General features: G+C 38.7%; 1 protein-coding gene across 2 annotated transcripts in view; it reads right to left on the bottom strand.

The window, feature by feature from the left end:
- The window catches only part of LOC102089717 (N-deacetylase and N-sulfotransferase 4), a 154,833-nt gene that overhangs the window by 71,440 nt on the left and 62,882 nt on the right, over positions 1-20,511 (bottom strand). The gene's annotated exons all lie outside the window — the stretch shown is intronic.

The following is a 20,511-nucleotide window of genomic DNA, read 5'->3' as shown; positions in this document are numbered from 1 at the left end:
TCCCTTGAGTAGCCATCTTAATGTGAGGTCTGAGAGGATGTGTGGGTTTATTTGAAGCAAGAAAACAGTCATATTGTGCACTCATATCTAATATGTTTATTACATAAGGAAGAATTTATTTTTTCTTTGTGAGTGGAATACTCAGTTTATCAGATCTAATTCTGATGCTATTTTGTAACTCCTTCCTAACATCAAAAAACTGTCAGAAGCCTAATTGCATTTAATTCAACAGAGGAATGCATCTGTTCCAGTAAAGGTTTAGCTGTGTTCAGCTGAATGAGTGTGCTCAGGCTAACTGGCTAATAACATCACTTGAGAACTCAGGAAGTTGTTTTTGGTTAAGTGTATAGGAATGATGGTGCTATGACAGTGACACAGATACTCCAGCACTGAAAGAGCACCGTGGCCAAACGCACCCGTGTGTGTGTGTGTGTGTGCAGGCAAATAAATAGCCACGGCAATTGTTCAGTCTCTGTTCTTGAAAAATGAATTTATAGCCAGCCATCTTGTACTTGTTAGAAGATCTTGCAACAAAAAGCTCAAGTGAAGAGCAAGGAGACAGTTTAGCATGGCACTAAAAATAATGAGCTTCAATAAAAGGCAGGGTTTATTTTAACCAGGACCACATAGGTGAGTCAATGCAATTCCTACCAATTCTCCAGCAGCAGATGGCTGGGGAAGACCAAAGGCACTAGGCATGGCAGTAAGCAGCCAAGCGACCTGTTGCTGGTACCGGAGGAGCAGGGCATGGCTACAGCAGTTAAATTCTGTCAGTGATTGCTGCTTTGGGTCAGTGTTATCTGCAGGAAAGATTTACAGCCTATTTGGGAAATCACTGAGGGTCTTCAATCTAAATCACTACTGATTCTGAAGGATTTTTTAGGAATACTACCCAAATCTACTGCCAAATCCTGGAAGAGGAAAACCAGCACGTGCCCAAGCCAAGAAGGCTTGACTGGTCCCTGTGGCCATGGGGAGGGGAGAGCTTCCTGACACTAGCCCTGCTGCTGACCAAAGTCCCTCCCCATGGGTCACATGCAGCAGGGACAGGACCCTCTGCCGCTTCGAGCAATGTAGCGAAGAGGCTTAAAGCTTCTTTCTTATCAGTTCTCGTTTTTGAAAAGATTAAGCATTTTCAGCAAATCTCTTGAAGAAAGGCTATTCAGGCTTGGGAAACAGGAGAAGGTAATCTGCCAGCTGTAGATGAGGCATTTTTGGTCCAGTTTTTAAAACAAGCAGCATGATCAGGAATGTGGTCTAGCCTAAACAGATCTCCCACCTTCTCTCAGGCCACCTGCCCACTTAATGGAAAACTGTGGTATTGTGTTCTCTGAATGAGATTATAAACCAAGTATGGTGTCCTTGCAAGGGCATAGCCCCTTCTTCCTCATTTGTAATGTGACAGCGATATCAACATTAGCAATGTTGCAACTAATTGTTTATCATTTGAACCAGAATTCAATGGCTGTAATAATAGCTCAGCTTTCTGGGAAGGAAAGGAAGAATCTATGTATTGTCCAACAACCTTTCCTCCTCCTGTTGTTGCAGAACATGCTGGAAGATATGTTGAAATGTGAGATTTCCCCACTATGTCTCTCTTCTAATTTGTTCAGCTTCAATGGTTTTGATGCCTCCAAGCAAAATCAATAATGGCAGTCCCTCCTTCAGAGATGCTGGTCTAAAAAATGGGTTGAGTCTGCAGCTTTCTCTGCTGGTTCCTTCTCCCCTTGAACACAGGGGTCTATTTGTCTTGTGCCTGGATCTTCCTCTGAACTGGGGTCCTATGCTGTCCCACCTCAGCCTTTGAGTTCATGGCAGATTTTGGTGGCAAGGTGCTGCCCCATTGCTAAGCTGGTTTCTCCAGCCCATAGCCTGCAGCCAGTGCAGGCTTGGAATGATAGTTTGGGGAAGGAGCTTGTCTGTGCTTCCCCCAGTGTGGATGTGGCCAGCCCTGCTGTGAAGTGAAAGTGCCGTTACCCTGCCAAATGAATGTCTTGACCCTCCATAGAGATGAAGGCTGTTTCTCTTTCTAGTCTGATAATTTTGCTGGCTTCTGCCTGGAGAGCACAGAGTACAGCCTTATGCTGTTTTCTGCTGTTTCTTACTCCTTTCAGAGGCTGCGTGGTCTCTAGAGAGCAAAAAGCCCCATCTCCCTATGGCTGCAGGTCTGCTTGCCCAATACAACAACTGCACAGAGGAAAGAAGAGATGCATCTTACATCTTGCCCTGTATCTATGTCTGCACGAGGCAGCGGGAGTTCATCCTTCTTTAATTCTCATGGAGTGCTGGCATGAGAGAGGCCAGAAAGACAAAGGGAGAACCATCATCTAGCTCTGATTAATCAGAAAAAAAAAAAAAAAAAAAAAAAAGAAAATAAATATTGAACAGGAAACCATCTCAAGGCTTTAAAGAGGCAACATCAAGATTAAAATAGTATGTTAATAAAAAATTAATGTGCACCAAACCTGACCATGTTGCAGCATATTGCAGGAAACTCTATTGTTGTCAGTCATTGTGCTGTATGCCACTAATGGTAAAACACAGACTGGTATTTACAATTCCTCTCAAGTAAAGTTTAGGCTGTGCCAAAAAGTATCAAATTCTCCCCTTCTTTGGCACAATACAAATATAGTAAAGGACAAGTAACGTTAACAACTGCATTTTCTTCTGGTTGCATATACTACCTTTCTTTGGTTTTTTGGTTGTCCAGAATTGCTTCTTTAAGAAAAAAACAATACCCCAGGCTGTTATAGTTGGGCACTCTGTTGTTATGAATTATTTAAGGAGTGGACTAATGGAGGCTGCCTTACTTACATTCTTTAATTTATGGATCTGGATGTACTAAGGTTTAATCAGAACGGTTTTCTGCTCCTTTACTGCCCTTGGAAATCATTTATTTGGGTAACCTTGTCATAAAAATAAAAATTCCCTAAAATTCTAATAATGGACATTTATCCATTTATCTCAAAATTCTGGACTCCTACCAGCAATCTCAAATTTCTGCTTTAGATTTACTGCATACTAACTGATGTATATGCTTTGTGGTGGAATTAAGGCTGTTTGTTTGTTTTTCAAACACACATTCAATCAAAGAGGAGAGATTGGAACAGAGGTGATACATTCAAAATTGTGGTCTGTCGTTCAGTTTTCAAAATGGGCGTATTTATGTGATGATGGATTTAACTAGTGGCTTCTAAGAGGGTGTACCTGTTTAAATGAAGGGCTTCTAAAGTTTTTGGATGGAGGTGGAACAAGAAAAACAGAGCAGTCACTAATTTCTCTGTTCCTGTTGTCAGTGGTAAAAAATGGGAATGTCCAAAATATCTAAAGGACAGAGGAGAAATACATCTCTCCTGGGCAGTTCTTTGTCTGTGAACAGATAGGTTTAAACTCACACGCTCAGTGCAGTCTTTTTCAATTTTGTTGTTTTATCATTAATTGCTATTTTTCCTTATAACCCCTTCTAAACTAAGTAATGGGAATCTCGCATTGTTCACTCAAATAATTTCTACATACCTTTCACATCACTTCTAGCAGCTATAAACCAGCTGTGTCTGTGGTCTGTTATTTTTAACGCCTTTGAAAGTCTGTCCATTGCCACCCTGTCTGTAAAGTCAGAAACCAGGGAGTCTAAATCGATGGGATACTGGGGAGCAACATCCTCAGGGCACAGCAGCTGCTGGGCAGGCACAGCACTTCTGTCAGCAGCTACAGAAACCCACGTCCCTGCGAACTCCATAAACACCAATGGTTGTGCTTAGATGCTCCCAGAAGCTTTGGAGATAGATGGGAGCAAGAAGAGAGATGGCAGTCATAGTCCCTTCCTAGTCTAGCCTTGCCCACCTATTTCATTGTGCTGTATGTGTGCAGAGAAAGGAAGATCCTGGACAGGCAGAAAATGTAATTTACTTGTAGTGTAAATGAGAGCATACCTTGCAGCAAAGTGATAAAACATTTCCTTGTATTCTATCGGGGCAAAGTAAAAAAAAAATGCCTTAAGAATGGGATGGGGCTGTCTTTAAATTATAGTATGATATTTCTTAACCAAGTTAAAAGTAACATACCTAAATCACACAGTCTTCTGTCCATTTACTTGCAAAGATCTAGGAATGTTTCTATTTTACAGAAAGCCCAAATTGTAGTTAATCAGTCTGTCGGTATTATAGGTCCCCTTTTATCCCCAGTGGACTGCAATTAGATATCTGGCTGCAGTCTGTAAAAAGTGTAACTGGGCTAAAACTGGCGTCCCTAAAATTCAATAGGCACAAGGTTTTTCTTTGCTCTGGAACAAAGGGACAGCTCACGAGGAAACTCCTATCAACCAACTTTCCTTGGTGGTGCTGTGGAGACTTGCATGGTTTCGTCGGTTATTCTGAAAACTGAGTTTGCAAAATCTTGACAGGTAAGGATATGCACTAAAAATCACTAGGATTAAGTGTTGCTTTTTAATACTTTTGAGATGTTTGATACTTCTGTAGCAGAGCTTAACTTATCTGACCCTTCTTCATGATGCTGTCTTGCGTTATCTAGGGAGCTCACTTCGGTGTTTTGATCGTGTTTGTTAACTGGTATTGGAAGTTTCTGTAAAATGAAAAAGGGGATTGCAAGGCGAATGTTCTTGCTTTGTACCACTCTCATCTCTTTTACCAGAGGTCAGACTGCTTCTACTGCCCCCACGTCCTTCCCGTTTAGAGTAGGGGAAGTTAAAGCCTCTTTTGCCCTTGAGGATGAGTTCAAAATCCCTCTGCCCCTGATAATCCTTGTGCTTGCCACTGCTTTGTTATCACTCCCAGTACTTGAAGACAGCACTGTAAGTTGTCCAGAGAAGGGAGCTGGAAGATCCAAAGCAAAATGGCAATACCCATGCTAAGTTTCTACTCAATTCTCTCAAACAGAAACATCAGAGGCCAGTAAGTTCTCGAGTAGAATCAAGCCAGTTCACCAAGTAAGGCTGACAAGTTTGAAATCAACAATTTCAGAAGTTCCTGTAGGTTACTTTGTCATAAAGCTATTTTAGGTAAAATTGAGAACAAGTCTCTGTAAGAACCAGAAGAGATGGTTCAGGTCATAGATGTATGGTTATAAAGTATCACCGTACCTTTCCAAAGAGTGTGAAAATTCTACCCAGAACACCAGAACAACATGGAATTACTGCTCTTGTTCAGACCACTCTCAATTAGACATTTGGGAAAAAAAAAATAAAAATCACCCTTCTTTTTACTGATAAATCCAAGCAGTATGATGTAACGGTTGAAAAGTATGAATAATTCTTTCAGTGCTTCCAGTGACTGTTGAGGAAGAAACTTCTGATAACAGCGAGCCCTCCAGGCTGGCACCACAACCAAAGGCAGATCTGGGGACAGCAGATGAGTCTAGGCTTCTGCTGCTTGTGACAGATGAGGCTGGATGAGTATCTACACTCTCTGTTATTTAGGATGTCACATCGAATTATCCCAACAGTCCCTTCCTAGCTTGATTTTATGTAGGTACTCATGGCAAGCCAGGTTGTCTCAAGGTAGCTGAGTGGGGAAGAGGACTTGGCTGGCTCACTGGGCTTTGGAGGAGACCCTGAGCAAGGACAGTGGCTGCTCCCTCACCCTGTCAGTGGGAAATCTGGCAAGGAATTCCAGCCACCAGTGAGAAAAAGAATATTTGGGTGAATTTCCTACTGTCTGATGAAGCTCATCCCTTTCTAGATACCGCTAAATCATTCTTGACAGGGATGACTTATCCCCAGGGCTCCTAAAAATTCTTCTGACAAGTAACCTTTTTTGGTATTGGAATGCATTGAATTTCCCCAAGCATCGTGCATCTTTGAAGTATTTCCTGTTAGGAAAGTATGCTTATGCTCTTTTCAAGATCCTCATCCCTGCTTTTCTAAATTGCACAGGATGAATGCTGTGCTATGCCATAAGTACACAAAGTGGATTATTTGGAAGGAAGAGTAAACATTTCCAGCAAGCATTTTTTTCTAATCAGTGTTGACTTGTGTCTTTTACTACACTACACTTTTACTGCACTTCCTTTCTCCCTATGGATTAGTCTACTATAATATCAACTCTCAACATGTGAGGGAAGAGAAAGGACATCCTCTTATCCTTCACAAAACCTTGGAAGCAGAGAAAAAGGGTAACTTGTCCACAGACAGTTTTACATCCATGTTTCATCCAATATCTTCATATTTGGAAATTTCTAAACCTCCCTCCAACATCTTCCTATACACGTGAAAGCAAAATGTATATTGTCAACTCAAAATGTTTCCTTATATTAAGTAAACAAATGAAAAGGTGTCACTAGTTCCAGACTTTGCTTCGTATTGCTGAGCGTTGAAATGTACCTGCTGCCTCAAGGCTGAGAGCAAACCCCTTCCAGTCTAACAGAGAACTGCTCTGTAACACCCACCTTGCGATATGTACAACAGTGATGGGTACCTTTTATTTCCTGATAATGTACCAGAAACATGTTCCCAGTTACAAGAGAAATAATAGCGAGAGCATACGGGAAACCTTATTCCCTTTCCTAATAACAAATACAGTGGAAATACACTTTATAATACCACAGACATATTTGTTTATGATGCACATAAATCTTGGCATATGTTATTGGGAAGACACATGCAGAGATTTTATATTAAAGAATTCACAGTCTGCCCCTGAACCTTTTTTTTTTTAGAGAAAGGCATTATTATTATTATTATTATTATTATTATTAACCATGCAGAGCATAGCCTCACCAGTTCACACTATGCCTGCAGCTCCATTAAAGATTTCCTAATTTAATAAGATTATAGAGTATTTAGTCTATATTAATTATAGAGACATATAAAGTTTATTTTTCCATGTATGTTCAATTAATTTCCAACTATTTGTGCTAATTTGTTGACATACCTATAGTAAACATTATTATGAAGGATATTATCAGTCTTTACAGCCTTTAGGGATTAAATATTACTGGAAAATAGAGAGACTGTAGTCCTGATACAGGGTCTGCTTTGATACTCCCTGTGTAGCATGCCTACCACCTCCCTGTGGTACAACCTCTTTCTCATCTATGAATCTTGCGTTTCTTCTCTCCTCATACATTCACAGCAATAAAACAGGCAGAAGCAGCATCTCTGTCTTCTCTTCTTTGCTGGTAACTATTTTATCTGTGCTTATCACTACAGGAGAGAAGGCGAGGGGAGCAACCATGCACCCCAGGGGTGACCAGCTGGGGCCTCCTCCCTCTCCAATGCCCCAACATCTCAGCTGCAGCTGCTCTCGCAGACAATATTTCTGAGGTCAAATCCTCTCAATATTGAAATCAATATCAAAACTTCTCTTAACTAAAACGAACCTGATCTTGGCTTTGTGTTGACACTTTTAATGAGCAGGCTAATGTACAGACCTACAGGCTTCTGAGGAGTTTAAAACTCCAGGGAATGGAAAATTATACTGAAATTTACCCTGTTAAAACAATTGGACCCCAACCAAAAAAGCACTTGTGCTTTCAAGAATCACTGACACTTTTAAGAGCCAATATTTCATGGGTTTCAGGGAAGGCAAGCAAATATGGTATGCTGTCAAAAATGTGAATTCATACATTCTTTATACAGCCTTTACTTGAAAGTCTGAGTTTTGCGGGTGAAAAAAACCCATAGGTCCTTGAAGCCTATGACTTCGATTCAATCTGATTCAATCCATGCTGTTCAGGTACATTATTGAGACAACTTTTCTAAGTTGCTTAAGTGTTGATATTTTGGGTTTAGTATGTAATGTAAAAGTTGCATTAACAATTCTGGCTTTTGCTTAAAATGAAGAGGCAGTAAAGAACTCACTTATCAATTTCCTGGGATATTTTCATATTTAAAAAGTCTCTCAGCAGAGAGAATTATTTGATTTTTTTAATTTTCTGGAAGATCAGCAATACCAAATCTACATTTAATTAGGCACTTTTGGATTTAAAAATTATTCTTCAAACTGCCCACTTTTCCTTCAGCCTGCTGGAGTAGGTGAGCTGGCAGAATGTAATTTTGTTTAAATCACCTGCTGGTGGAACATTTTTCACTTAATAAATCAATATTTTGCCATGGGAAACTGTTTCACTGCAGCAGTCCAGCTGATTGAGTAACAGGAATATGAACTTCATTTTCCCCTGTCTTGCCACATTGCTGCTTTGGAAGGATTTTTCACCCATTTAGTCCAAAGATAAATGGCTAACAAGTTGGAAGGAAAGGAAACTAAAATTCTAACCTCTAAATCTTTGAATTTCATCATACTTTGATCAGAAAACATTGAGAAGATGGCACTACTTTAAATACATTTCATTTGTGACTTTTAAAAGTAAATGCTAATTAAATGTCTATATAAATCAAAAAACTAAACTTTTTTGGATAGCTATTTCAGCCTTCTCCAATCAGAAATGTTAAAAACAGCATAGATGTCATGTGCTAGAGAAGCTGAGTGTTTATTGCACCATAGATCCCACTTCTGTTTGAGTGTTGTCTGGGTGGAAAAATGGACAGTAGAATAAAAGAGCACTGGTAATATGAAGAAAGAACAAAAATGTAGAAAAGTGAGTAAGGCTTACAGATACTTAGAGAAACTGTCAGGCCTTGGTAAATGGTATTTATAATTTGTGCTCATGAAGGGACTGACCAAAAAAAGGAAAGGGAACTAACCTCTGTGGCTTTATTTCCTCAGTAAAAGATCTTATCAGAGATTATCAGTACAGTGATGTTTTGTTAATACAGTGTATTTGGGGACAAGGAAGCATTAGTTTCATTCAAGTGAAAGTTAAAGCAGCCAGTCACTGTTTGTGTTTTTCTAAAATGAGCCGGAGCTGGGATAATGCCTTTACTGTTCAAATTCAGTGGCCACAGAAAGGCACAGATTATTGTAAACTTTGCTAGTTGTGCTAGATCTAATTGCTCATTGGACAAAAAAGGATAATTTTTTTAAAGGAATCCAGGATTTAGGATGAAAAAAAAACAAATTAGGAAAAACATAGAGCTTCTCTCAACTTTATTTAATTTAAATTTGTTTAAATTGAATTTAAAATTTAAAATGGAATTTAAACTTGTTGAAACTACTTTCTTCCCAAACTGTATCCATGTGTAGCTTAAGGCATCCACGGAAAAATGCTTGTGAGCTCTGTGGACTTGGATGACAGACCTGGGTATGAAAAGTCTGGCCTCTAAACAGACAAAGTCACTCTTAAAGAAACTCTCAGATTTGAGGGACACCACATTGCCTTAGCAGTCTTTCTGTGCCAACCATAACTTGAAATGAAGGAGCTTTTTATCTTATGTTATACTAATGCTGGAATTTTAAATTGGGAAACTTTAAAACATGCAGTATGTTGGAATAAATCATATCCCAGTGTGCAAAAATACTGTTCAGGACCAGAGTGTTTTTACTAATATGCTGTTTTGGAGAAAGTTGTGAATGACTTATTTTATTTTATTAATTTTGAAAATGAAGTCCTATTAAGGACAAAAAAGTTGTTTGTTGGTGGGGTTTTTGCGTGTGTGTTTTTGTGTGTGGTGGTGGTGATGTTTGTTTGCTTGTTTGTTTTTCCATTCTGGCATTTGTTGAGAAAAAATCTTAACCTTTATAAAATATTTTTTATAACATATTGTAGCTGTTGAAATGATAATTTATTGTACTTAATTTCTCTACTATAATTTTAGAATTTTTGCCCACATTAAATGACATGTTTAAAACAGTAAATAGCCTTACATGACACCAAAGAATTCTTGTGTTGTTCATTTGGAGAAATATATTCTAGCAATTAAAAAAAAGAAGATTTTTATATGTTGTGGAACTAGTAAGGGTTTTTTTAAATGTCATATTCAATAGGAAAAAAAGAACGGGAAAGAAATATGATTTTAGTAAACGAAAAGACATTTATATTGGAAGGTCCTATGCTGATTAATCACATAGGTGGTTAGAAACCTTGATTTTAGGACCACTGTCTGTTCTGGCACTGATAGAAGGTTAATTGTAAGAAGAAGTATTACTTCATTAGGGCAATGTTTCCAAAATAAGAGGTTGCCACCACAATGTAATGTGTGGAGGCTTCTCTGTGGGTAATGGTGGTCTGTGGGCAGCACACTTCAAATTACTTTTACTTATTGTCTCTTAAGAAAATCTCTGGAGAAACATTGCCTTGTGCATTTGGCCCATAAGGAGTGGAGTTTTATTCCTCTTGCCACCTGTATTTATGTAGTAATTGTGTTTGCTGCCTGCAGAAAATGAATATAGTTGGATACAAAGTGATGCCACATACATGTACAGTCCCTGGGAAAAGGTACCACTGTGCATTCACAACAGGCACCATGAAAGGGACATGTAGATAGTAGTGCTAATAAATGTAGGGATAAGTCACTTAAAGCCACGAAATGAAAGTAAAGGGTAAGCTAAAACTGGTGTTGGCATCTCACTGCTGAACTGGGAATAACGGCAATGATGAAGTAGGGGGATTTACTGGAGAACCTTGTTGCTGCCGGAGTGTGTGCAGCAGTAAACCAACGGGAGCTCTCCAGGCCTGGCAAGTGAGTGATCTGTAATGGCAGCAAAAAGGCTTGAAAGCAGTGAGTGTACCTCTCGGTGATCGGCTTCCAAGTAGCAGTGTAGCAAACAACTATCTCTGCAAATGGAATCAGGGGTGCGCCGTATAGAGAAGTGGGGGTTTTCGTCAGAGACATATTAACATCTAACCCCCACCAAGTGTTTCCAGGCATGCATGCATCTCACAGCAAAAAACAATAAAACAATCTCATAAAATTCCTAAACAAGGGTAGTCTGGGGGGGTCTGTGAGAGGGGAAGATTTTTCAGGAAGGTCCCAGTAGCATAGTGTCCATATTTTCACTGTTTTGTAACTTCTGCAAGCATGGAAAGTTTCATGGGTGCTGTAAACTGCTAACCCTAAATAATGTCAGTACTGTACTGTGTCTTGGGACAAATCTTTCCAATCAACCCTATTATGGAAACAACAGAGGAAATTGAAAAAAAGCTTTATCCTTATGGCTGTGAGCACTGCTCTGCTCTCTTAAGCATGGAGAATGGTCTGCCTCTCCTGAGACAATGGCAGTGGCATGTTCCTGTGGCATTTGGTGGTAGAGAACAAAGCGATCTCCCACATATTTCTGGTTCAGACTCCTATATAACTTGACAATGACAAAAAAAACACTAGAACCAGCTGAAACCATAACACATTGGAACTTAACAATACAGATTAATGGATCAGCATTCAGTGTTGCTGGTGCAGCGCTAAGCTGGCGTGTACAGATGTCAGCTTTATCCAGGAGACAGGCATCTGGAGTGCCAACCACTTGCAGTTTCTTACCATCATCCTTTGAAAAGCAGAACCATACTGCATTGCCACAGGGTCTGGTATAAAGCAGGAGACTAATAGACACAATTTGATGCCCAAAATTGCCAAATGTGCACATATTTACAGGAGATGGCATTAGGGCTATGAAGAGCAGGTAGCAGACCTTCACCAGAGATCCATTAAACACTAGCAAATAATGCCTTTGGTACTCTTGGTTTCAAGGGGGGGAACTTTTATCTGTGTCCCCACAAAAGAACGGAGAGTTGCCATGCCAATGGTCATAGGTTAAAAACTGACAGTCCGTGAGGTCTAACTGGTCAGGATCTGATGGAAAACCACGATGCATCATTATAGCATTTTATTGCAGCCAGCACTTTCACGGCAAACCCTGAATGTTTTGCACATTTTGTCTTCTTTTGCTTGTCCAGTCCACATGGACACAGAATATTACCTGGTGACATAAACATAAAGTGCAAGATGTTTTTCTCATCAAATTTGATTCTTTGTGTTTGTGCTTATGATCATTGCAAAAAAACCCCAATAAACTCTCTGATGCACAGAAAACTCCTTCAGCGGTGAAATAACTGTATCAAACTGTCACAATTCCAAATGTTCAATGAAATAATTCATTGTTTATTTATTAAAGTAGATGCACACAGGCCATGTGAAATTTCCTAAATAAAACAGTTTCCTGCAAAGTGAATCTCTGTAGACAAATCAATGTGTTTGTATGCAAAGCACCATTGCCCAGCAAACTCTGCTGAAAGCAATATTGGACTCATTCTAACTATTCCGAGCAATACATGTTGAATAATGGAGTGAGAAAGATATTTGTTCTTACGTCTCTGTAAAAATATTTGGGCTCTGTATATGTCCAAAGGAAAAGGAAACCCTTATGGAAAGTGCCCAGCCCTATGGGGAAAGCCTACATCTTCCTGTAGATGAATATGCAGCCCACTAGAAGCAATGGTCACATCCTCCATTTTGACCAATGGCTTTTTTTTTTTTCTGAAATGAAGCAGGAGGATTTGCTTGAAGATTATTCTATTATCTCATATCACAATCTGCTTGTGATTTATAAGTTTTAAAGTTTCACATGCGGGCATGTGATGTTTACATTCGGGAATGGCAATTAATGGACAGCATCCATCTACTAGAAGGCAAGTTTGCACTTGAAAGGGACACTGAGCCCAGTGTTTGAGGTGCAGCTCTTGCTAGACTCTTATTCTGCTTTCTGTATAAACTGGAATTTCATAACTTTCACTTAATTGCCCTTGCACTATTCTACCTGTATGGAAAGAAGACAAGTGGAGATGTATAACGTTATAATGAAAAGTGTTAACTGAAGGGGTCTATGGCCATATTAATAGAAGAGACAAAGAACACCAACTTCATTTTGTGTGGGTGTGTATGTATATATGTGTATGCACATATAGATGTCTAAGAACTTGAAACCAGGAATAAATGAATTGTTATTTTCATAATATATTGTGATACAGAGGTGCCCAGTTAATTATTATAAAATATTTTCAGTTTCAAAATTCTCCTTCTCTCTTTGAGATCTTCTCTGTTCTCTCATCTGCTTGCCCATCCTTCTACCCTTTTTCTGAGCATTTTAAAATTATTTGAATAATGCTAATGATATTAAATTGAGCTTTTGCTCAGTTGTTTCTACTGCTCAAATTTGGATGACAAAGGCATATTTAAAGTTACTTAAGTAACACTGCTACCAAAGTAGCTGCATTATACATGACATTCATTGTAATGTGTTCGCTACTGCATCAAGTGCTTTCAAGGCAATAATTATGACTGCTCTTTAAGTCTGTGTTGGCTACCCATTCTAGAAGGTATTTGATAATTTCATAGAGTGTTATTTTTCTTTACAAGAAGCAATTGTTATCGCTCCTTTTAAACTAATATGCATTGTTTTAAAACTCAGGTTAATGTAGCCCTCTTGAGAGGCTGATATAAAGCAGTCAATTTTTTGGCTCCTATGGGTTCCCTAAATGTTATGAAAATGTTTTGAATTAAATTAAATTAAGCTAAGTTAAATGGAGTACCACATATACCCTGGAAATATCCTCCAGTATGACACAACCTGTGACTTCAGAATTATTTTGGAGAAGGTATTTGAGAAATCAATAAAAATCCAGGAAATCAGTAGAAGTGAAAACAAAAGAATGTGTCACAAGACAATGATACTAAGCATAGGCTACAAGCACTAGATAATGCATATTTTCTGAATTAGACCAAGAACTAAAAACCTTTATTTATTTATTTTTTCTTTCTTTGTGAAAGGTCAAACTGTTATTTTCTTGTGAAAAAAAAAAAAAATCCCATTTGTAATAAATCTGTGGTGCTTGTACAAACACCAACAAATTGCACTGCTTGGAGTCTTGTAATAGCGCAGACAAAAAAAACCCAATATGTCTTCTGCAACAGGAGAACACTGAGAGAGTGTTCAAACATTGAAGAAAATCTTGCTTAGACCATGTGATAGAGGTAGCCTTGTAATGTGCAGGACACATAGAAGGAACATTATTGTCTAAACTGATGTCATGACAGAGCTAGAAAATTAGAGTCACCAGAATTTGCTTTCTGACGGGACTGTATAAAACACTGTCCAGACCTACTGTATCTTTATTGGGAAACCTGGAAAATAAGAGAACCCCGAATCTATTACAATTCAGGCAGGGTACTCAGACAAATGGTCAATTCTCAAGGCTGCCAAGGAGAAAAAGAAATGTTTTGCTGATGGCTGATGGCAAAGGATATTTTTTTTAATTATATCAGTATTGAAATTCTGAATGAAAGAGCAGTTTGTTTTTTTTTTTTAAAAAAGACCCCAAAAACCCCAACAGTAGAAGTATGAAACATTTTGTGTGATGTGTCTTGACAAGACACTTGAGCAGTATTCAACACTCAAATTATTGCAGAAAGAATTGGGTGATTCAAGAGAACTGAACAAGGAAAATATTAAATGATCTGTCATCTCTGCTGAAGCAGAATGGAGTAGACACTCCCATTTTAAAAAGGTTGTCTGATTATTAATTTTTTCTTATAATGTATCTCAGCTGCTTTTAAAATTCATTTTTAAAGTCTTTAAGACCATCCAAAAATGGGAAAACCGGATTTTCTGTTCATTGTGTCCTTCACTGCTGCTCTCAAGTGATTTAAAAGGTGACAAGAGTAAGACTTAGCCTATAATGGCCAGCACTTGGCTGCCTCCTCTAACTTGCTCTGCTCACACAGCTTCTGTTCTTAGTTTCTCCCTGTGTTGTCTATTGATGTGGTTACTTTACTTGCAGGAGCTTATTATTATAAAAAGTCTATAGGGGTAACCGTTGTATCTCACATTACTAGCAAGGAAGCAATTGCTGTTCACAGCTTCTGCTGAAGGAAAAAGCCACAGATGATTTTTTTTTTTTTTTCAAGTATATATATATATTTGTTCCTAGTTCCTATTTGTAGCACCAGGAGTTTCAAATTTTTTTGCAGGCACTGGGGATTTTGGAGGCTGATACTGAGTACGTTTGGATCTAACTGGATTCAGATTTAGCTATTTGGTTGCTGTAACTTCCATCATAATCTTCTCTAAAGCTGCATGTGAGTACAGTAAGAGTACAGGAGAGCACGATATCCAGAGAAACTCTTTAGAAAATTGAGTTATAATCCTCCCTGACTCTTAATTCTGGTCTTGACCACAGCTGACAAATTTCTACAGAAAACTGGGTATCTTCTGTGACTCTACAAGTTAAATTCTGTGATGGGATGCAGAAATGTGTTATTGTCCTTTGTTAAATAAGTGGTACCTTAACCACATGCCCATCTTGAGTCTGCACCACCAACCCCAAAAAACAAGAGCCCAGCAGAACCGAAGTAGGAATGAGCATTGATCTACAACGGTTTATTGAATTCCTTCTTTCAAAGAGCATTTAGACTTTGCATGGTTAGGGAGGAGGGTTTGCAGACAGCATCACGGAGAGTTTTGCCCACCCGCAGCTTCATACTGACTATCATTCTGCCACACCTGATGATGTGGCCCTGACATTTCTAATTATTCCACCTGAAAGCAATTGTACCTGCAGAAAGATCAGAAAAAGCATATACTGAAGAGATTCAGTTATTGAGTTCAGCCTCCCACTGAGCCAGTACTCTTTAATTTGGAATTATCAAAAAAGATGCAGTCCAAAGTGAATTTTATTTTTTAAAATACTAAAATGAGCAAGAAATCACACCTTTTAAGTGTTCAAGGCATGTTAATGACGGTGAAGGTCAAAGACAAAGTGCAGACTTGTGGAACTGAGGAGGTGTCAGAGACTAATGTAATTTTTATTTCCACTGAAGTAAGTGGACTGAAGCTTAGGGTGGAAGAATGGTGGAGAATGCAGACAGGCTGTTTGGTGCTGCAAGGAAAAGGAGGGACTGCAGTCAGCAGTAACACAAAGGACACTCCCAAGCACTGCTCTGTCATTCTGTGGTATCTCAGAAAGCACAAGGATGCTCTTGCCCTTATGGTAGCAATTGAGGGCACACAGAAAATGGAAGCGTGGCTTTTAGAGGAAGGGGCTTTGTGATATGATGCTGCTGGGATGAGCAATTTCTCTTTAATTGCCAGCTCCAGCTGGCAGAGTGGGGGAAGAGAGGGAAGCAGGTGGCTCCTGAAAGGGTCCACCTGGAAGAAGGCTATAGAAGGGAAGCCATGCTACAGTACAAGCCCTACATTTAAAAAAAGTGTAGAAAGTGAAACGCTAATGCTTTTTTGGTTTATGTATTTGTTGTTAAAAAGAACCTTAGCATATACTATGGTCTTGCAGGGTTGTTTTTTTTTTTTGTGTGTGTGTGTTTTGAGTTAACAATAACTTGCAGAAAAGAAAGTGTGTCTGTTAAAGGTGTTGAAAAAGCCCTGATTGCTGCATTGAGCTTTTCCTGGGTGAGTAAATATTGTACTAGCTCATACTACAGCAACAAAATAATAAAAAAGAGAAAGAGTTTAGGAAGTTCTTACTACCTGTTTGAGTAATGTAGCGCTGTTTGTGCTCAATGAGAAGGAAGATTTAAAGTTTGTTGGTTTTTTCTGTATGCTAATCCCAGATACAGTTTAACCAGACATTTTCAGTTCTTCATCCTGACAACAGTGATCTTGGACTTGTTGTGTGGCTAGGAAACCATATAATGTGCAAGTACATGAATTCAGTAATTCTGCCAAGTAACAGATAAGTTCTGGAGTCTTTCACCTTCTAAAATCAAGCAGTGAGATAATATATTGGCAGGAGAGAAAGGGAGAAATTCATTTGCAGAGGCTTGCAGGGCTCAAGATAGATCTCCACAAAGCTCAGGAAAATAGCTTTCTGTGGCTCTGCTGAGTTCCTGTTTAATTACTTAGGCAGATGTGACCTTGCACAACTTCTATAATACAAGGGACTAGGAGATCTTTTGTGGCAAACAGAGCCAATAATAACTCTGTTCTCTCATATCTATTTCTCTAGCTGATGCCACCATTTATAAAACTATATCTATATATACTTATCCCTGAAGCACCTAATTAAGAAATGGCTTTGTGAGTGAAATAAAAACATTTGAGTTACAGGAAGTAATTACACAGAATTGTGTTACTTGTCTGATTACTGTTACGTACAAATATTGTTATCAGAAGACTCATTTCTAGTCATGTGTCCTTTGGGTTGGCAGTTATTATACATTCAGTCACTGGAAGAGGTTGAACAGAGTAATGTTATTTAGTTGTTTGGAGTTTTTGTGTTTGTTTGGCTGGTTTTTCTTTGTAATATGGTTTAGAAAGTGTGTAACTGCTCATTGTGATGTTCTTGTTTGAACCTGGTAGTCTAATGTGTATAGAAGTATTCCCAAGGGATACAGGTGTGCATGGCATCTCAGAAGAGCCTAACTGGGAATCCTGTATAACTCTGTAAAGTGATCTATGCTGCTTTTATTAAAAAATGCAAAGAACTGAAGGAACTGGAGAAGTAGCGAGGTGGCATAATGCAGTGCATTATACTGTGTTGAGAAATTGTTTAGTTACAATCCCTGGTGATGTGGTGGGGGGTTTTGCGTTTGTGGTTTGGGTATTTTTTTGGTTGTGTTGTGATTTTTTTGTTTGTTTTGCCTTTAAAAACCTGTATAAATAACAAAATATATTAGTCATATTGCTCTTTTGAAGTTGCACTACACGGGACAGGATGAAATGTGTTTTGAGGTGCATGACATTAGAAATGTGGCCTGTGGGGGGTTGGTTTGTTTGTTTTGTGCTAAATATACATGTACTATAAAGTTCGGGAAAAAAAAGAAATGGTCCAAATTCTGCCACATTCTTTTTGAACAGCTTACAGAGTCTGTGCTAATTTAGTTAGCTATCTGAGCCATTCCTACGTCCATCCTTATAATGCACCTACAGGACAAGCACAACCTACCTCAAAATTTCATGGTGTCTCTGTGTGTCAGAAACACCATTGCACCTGCCATGAAAACACAACCCTCTCTGAGCAGCTGGTCACAGCAGTTGTTTCAAAATGCACGGCACCACTTTGACATCACTTAAATATTGGCCTTTTAAATATTGTTTCCCTTTGTTATTTTGCCTTTCAAGCAAAGAAGCTGCTCAGCCTTACAGGGTGAAGGCTGGCCCACTGGTTCCTAATTGCCTCTTTCCCCAAGTGACTTGGGAGATTGTTCTCTGACTTGCTGTAATTATCCTTTACTGTAAACGAACCAAAGTACACTCTGATTTTGGTGTTATGTTCATTAGCAAGCATCCTCTTTTTGAATGTTAATGTATTCTGGGAACATCCAGTATATAAGAATGGACTGATTTGTGTAGCGTTTGTGAAATACCCTGAGGATCAAATCCTTACTGGGTAACTGATTTGAAATGAAATGCGCTGCTTTAAGTACAGAGTATCAATGGATGGTCAAATTGCAGAGTGGCTTTACATATGAACATAATGTAAAAGGGAGATAAACTTTTTATTGTCCTCAAAAGAGTGTTTGATGGAAAGGCTGGTTCTGAGCTTGTGCCTGCAAAGGATTTCTCCCACGGTCAGTGTTTGTGGCATGATTTCTTGTTTAAGGTGAAGAGCAAATTTATGCCATGGGTGGCACTGCTGGTGGTTTTGCGATGGAAATGGGCTGCTAATTTAGCACTTGAGAAATGCAGAAAGAATGAATGCTTCCCTCCATATCTTAACTCAAACATAATACACAAAAAGAAGACTCACCACACATACCTCTAACAAAACTATTTAAAAAAAAATTCTGGATCCTAGCTTTCCTTTGTTATTTTCAAGGTATTCAGTGGTGTGGATTGCTTGGTTTTCAGATAGGTAAATGTGTGACAGCATATAAAAGTGATGCTGAATGCTTTTAACAGCTTTGGTTCTGCCATCCAGCTCCTACTTAAGCCCCTGGATCAGGAGTTTCCTTCTGTGTCTCCTATAATGAGCAATGAAGCATGGCTGCTCTGCCAAACACGGGTGGAAAGGTCTGCCTAGTAAGGTTGCTAATTTCTGGATAGTGAAGGAAGTGACTTGGCTTTTTTTCTGCCTAGTGAGATTGAGTCAAAAGTACAATTTGAATTTCCAAGTGACTCTGTGTGGGCACTCTTATTAGAGTAACAGGGGCTTTCTAACCAATGCAGAATAATAAACTTCCTTAGCGGAGCAAACCACATCAGAAAAAGACACTCAAAAATCTGTGAGTGGAAAGCTATTGCTGAAAAACTTGTTCCACAACTGGCTTTTCAGTTAATTTCCTCTTGTATACAAGCCTTTTCTTGGAGCATTTTGCTATATATTTCCAGAGAGAGCAAGCACTTGATCATTGAGCTTGTGCACAGTGTTCAGATCTCAAGATGACAGACACTTGGAGTGCTTGGTGCTAGAAAACAGTCCTGATGAGCATTTGTACACCTGGTTTGGCTAATATAATAGAATTACTTGAACATTTCTGATGTGCAAAATTGTTTTAATTGTATATGAAACTGCTGCTTTTGCTTGGTATTTCAATCTCTCTCTTATTCACCTGCTTTCTCATCCAGATCATTCTAGAAGTTGTAGAAACGGAAATAAGCATTAAGGAACAAAATAGAAATCTGTGTTTAAAAACAAAAGGCTTGCTTATGAAAGCATTGGGGTATTCAAAGGGGAAAAAAAAAAACCCTCTAGAATAAAGGCTTGAGACTGTGATGTTGCATGATTAGGAATGTCAATGTATCTCTGAATATGACAATTCCTATATGTGGAAAATTGCAAAGAGATAACTGTCTGGCTATTGAGTTGTCTATTTTTCCCAAGTTTCACACATCTGTGAAAATTACTCTGAACAATTCTAATGGCATCCCTGCATACTATAGACTATGAAAATAAGTTTAAAAGAGCCTCCAAAGAATAGTCTGGGAGCTTTTCACCATATCAGATAGTTATGTCTTTTGCTAAAGTGTAGGTTTTGCTTCCATCCTGTCACTGCTAACTTTAAATACTTATCTGCTAGCCTGCTAATCAAAGTTATCCTGTTAGTTCTTGTAAGTCAAACTGTGACTGCAACATTTTCATGGCCTTTTTTTTGTTTTCCTTTGCTCTTTTTTTTTTTTCTTTTTAAATTTAGTGATAAATAGGAGAGATTTAAAACGGCAAACACCTTCTATTGTTCTGTCCACTTCTCAGAAACAGTGGAAGAAAACAAAATTTCTATAAATGGTATTTATAGACATGCTACTACATGTGTATGTCTAGCTGCATATAGGTAAAAACAAATTAATGCAGTATAAGACTTGTGTTGTTACCTAAAAGTTTGGATATCTCGGCAGCAAACTTGTTCCAAGAACAGAGATCCTCTTATTTTAAGAAAGATCTCCGTTGCAGGAGGTATAACAAATCTCCTCTGCTACCCGGGTACTCAGGATGAAGCCTTTGAGCAGGTCCTATATAAGAAAGAGGCAGCCAGTACATTCACTACGTACATTATTGTGTGAGGCCACCTTTATGTATCAAAGTATATACGCGTACCTCAATTCATCTCTGTATGTATGTGGGTAAACAGACTTTTAAAGTAATGTCAGGTTATGGTTTCTGTATCTGCTAGCTACACTTGCACACTTCCAGCCTTTACCAGGAAATGCAACCTGCCACCTTTTCACAATTTGTCTCTTTTAAAATACTCATTTGCGCATACATGTATCTGGG

The sequence above is a fragment of the Columba livia genome, chromosome 4 (assembly GCF_036013475.1).
Source record: "Columba livia isolate bColLiv1 breed racing homer chromosome 4, bColLiv1.pat.W.v2, whole genome shotgun sequence".
NCBI lineage: Eukaryota > Metazoa > Chordata > Aves > Columbiformes > Columbidae > Columba > Columba livia.
This window is presented reverse-complemented; position numbering and strand designations above follow the sequence as displayed.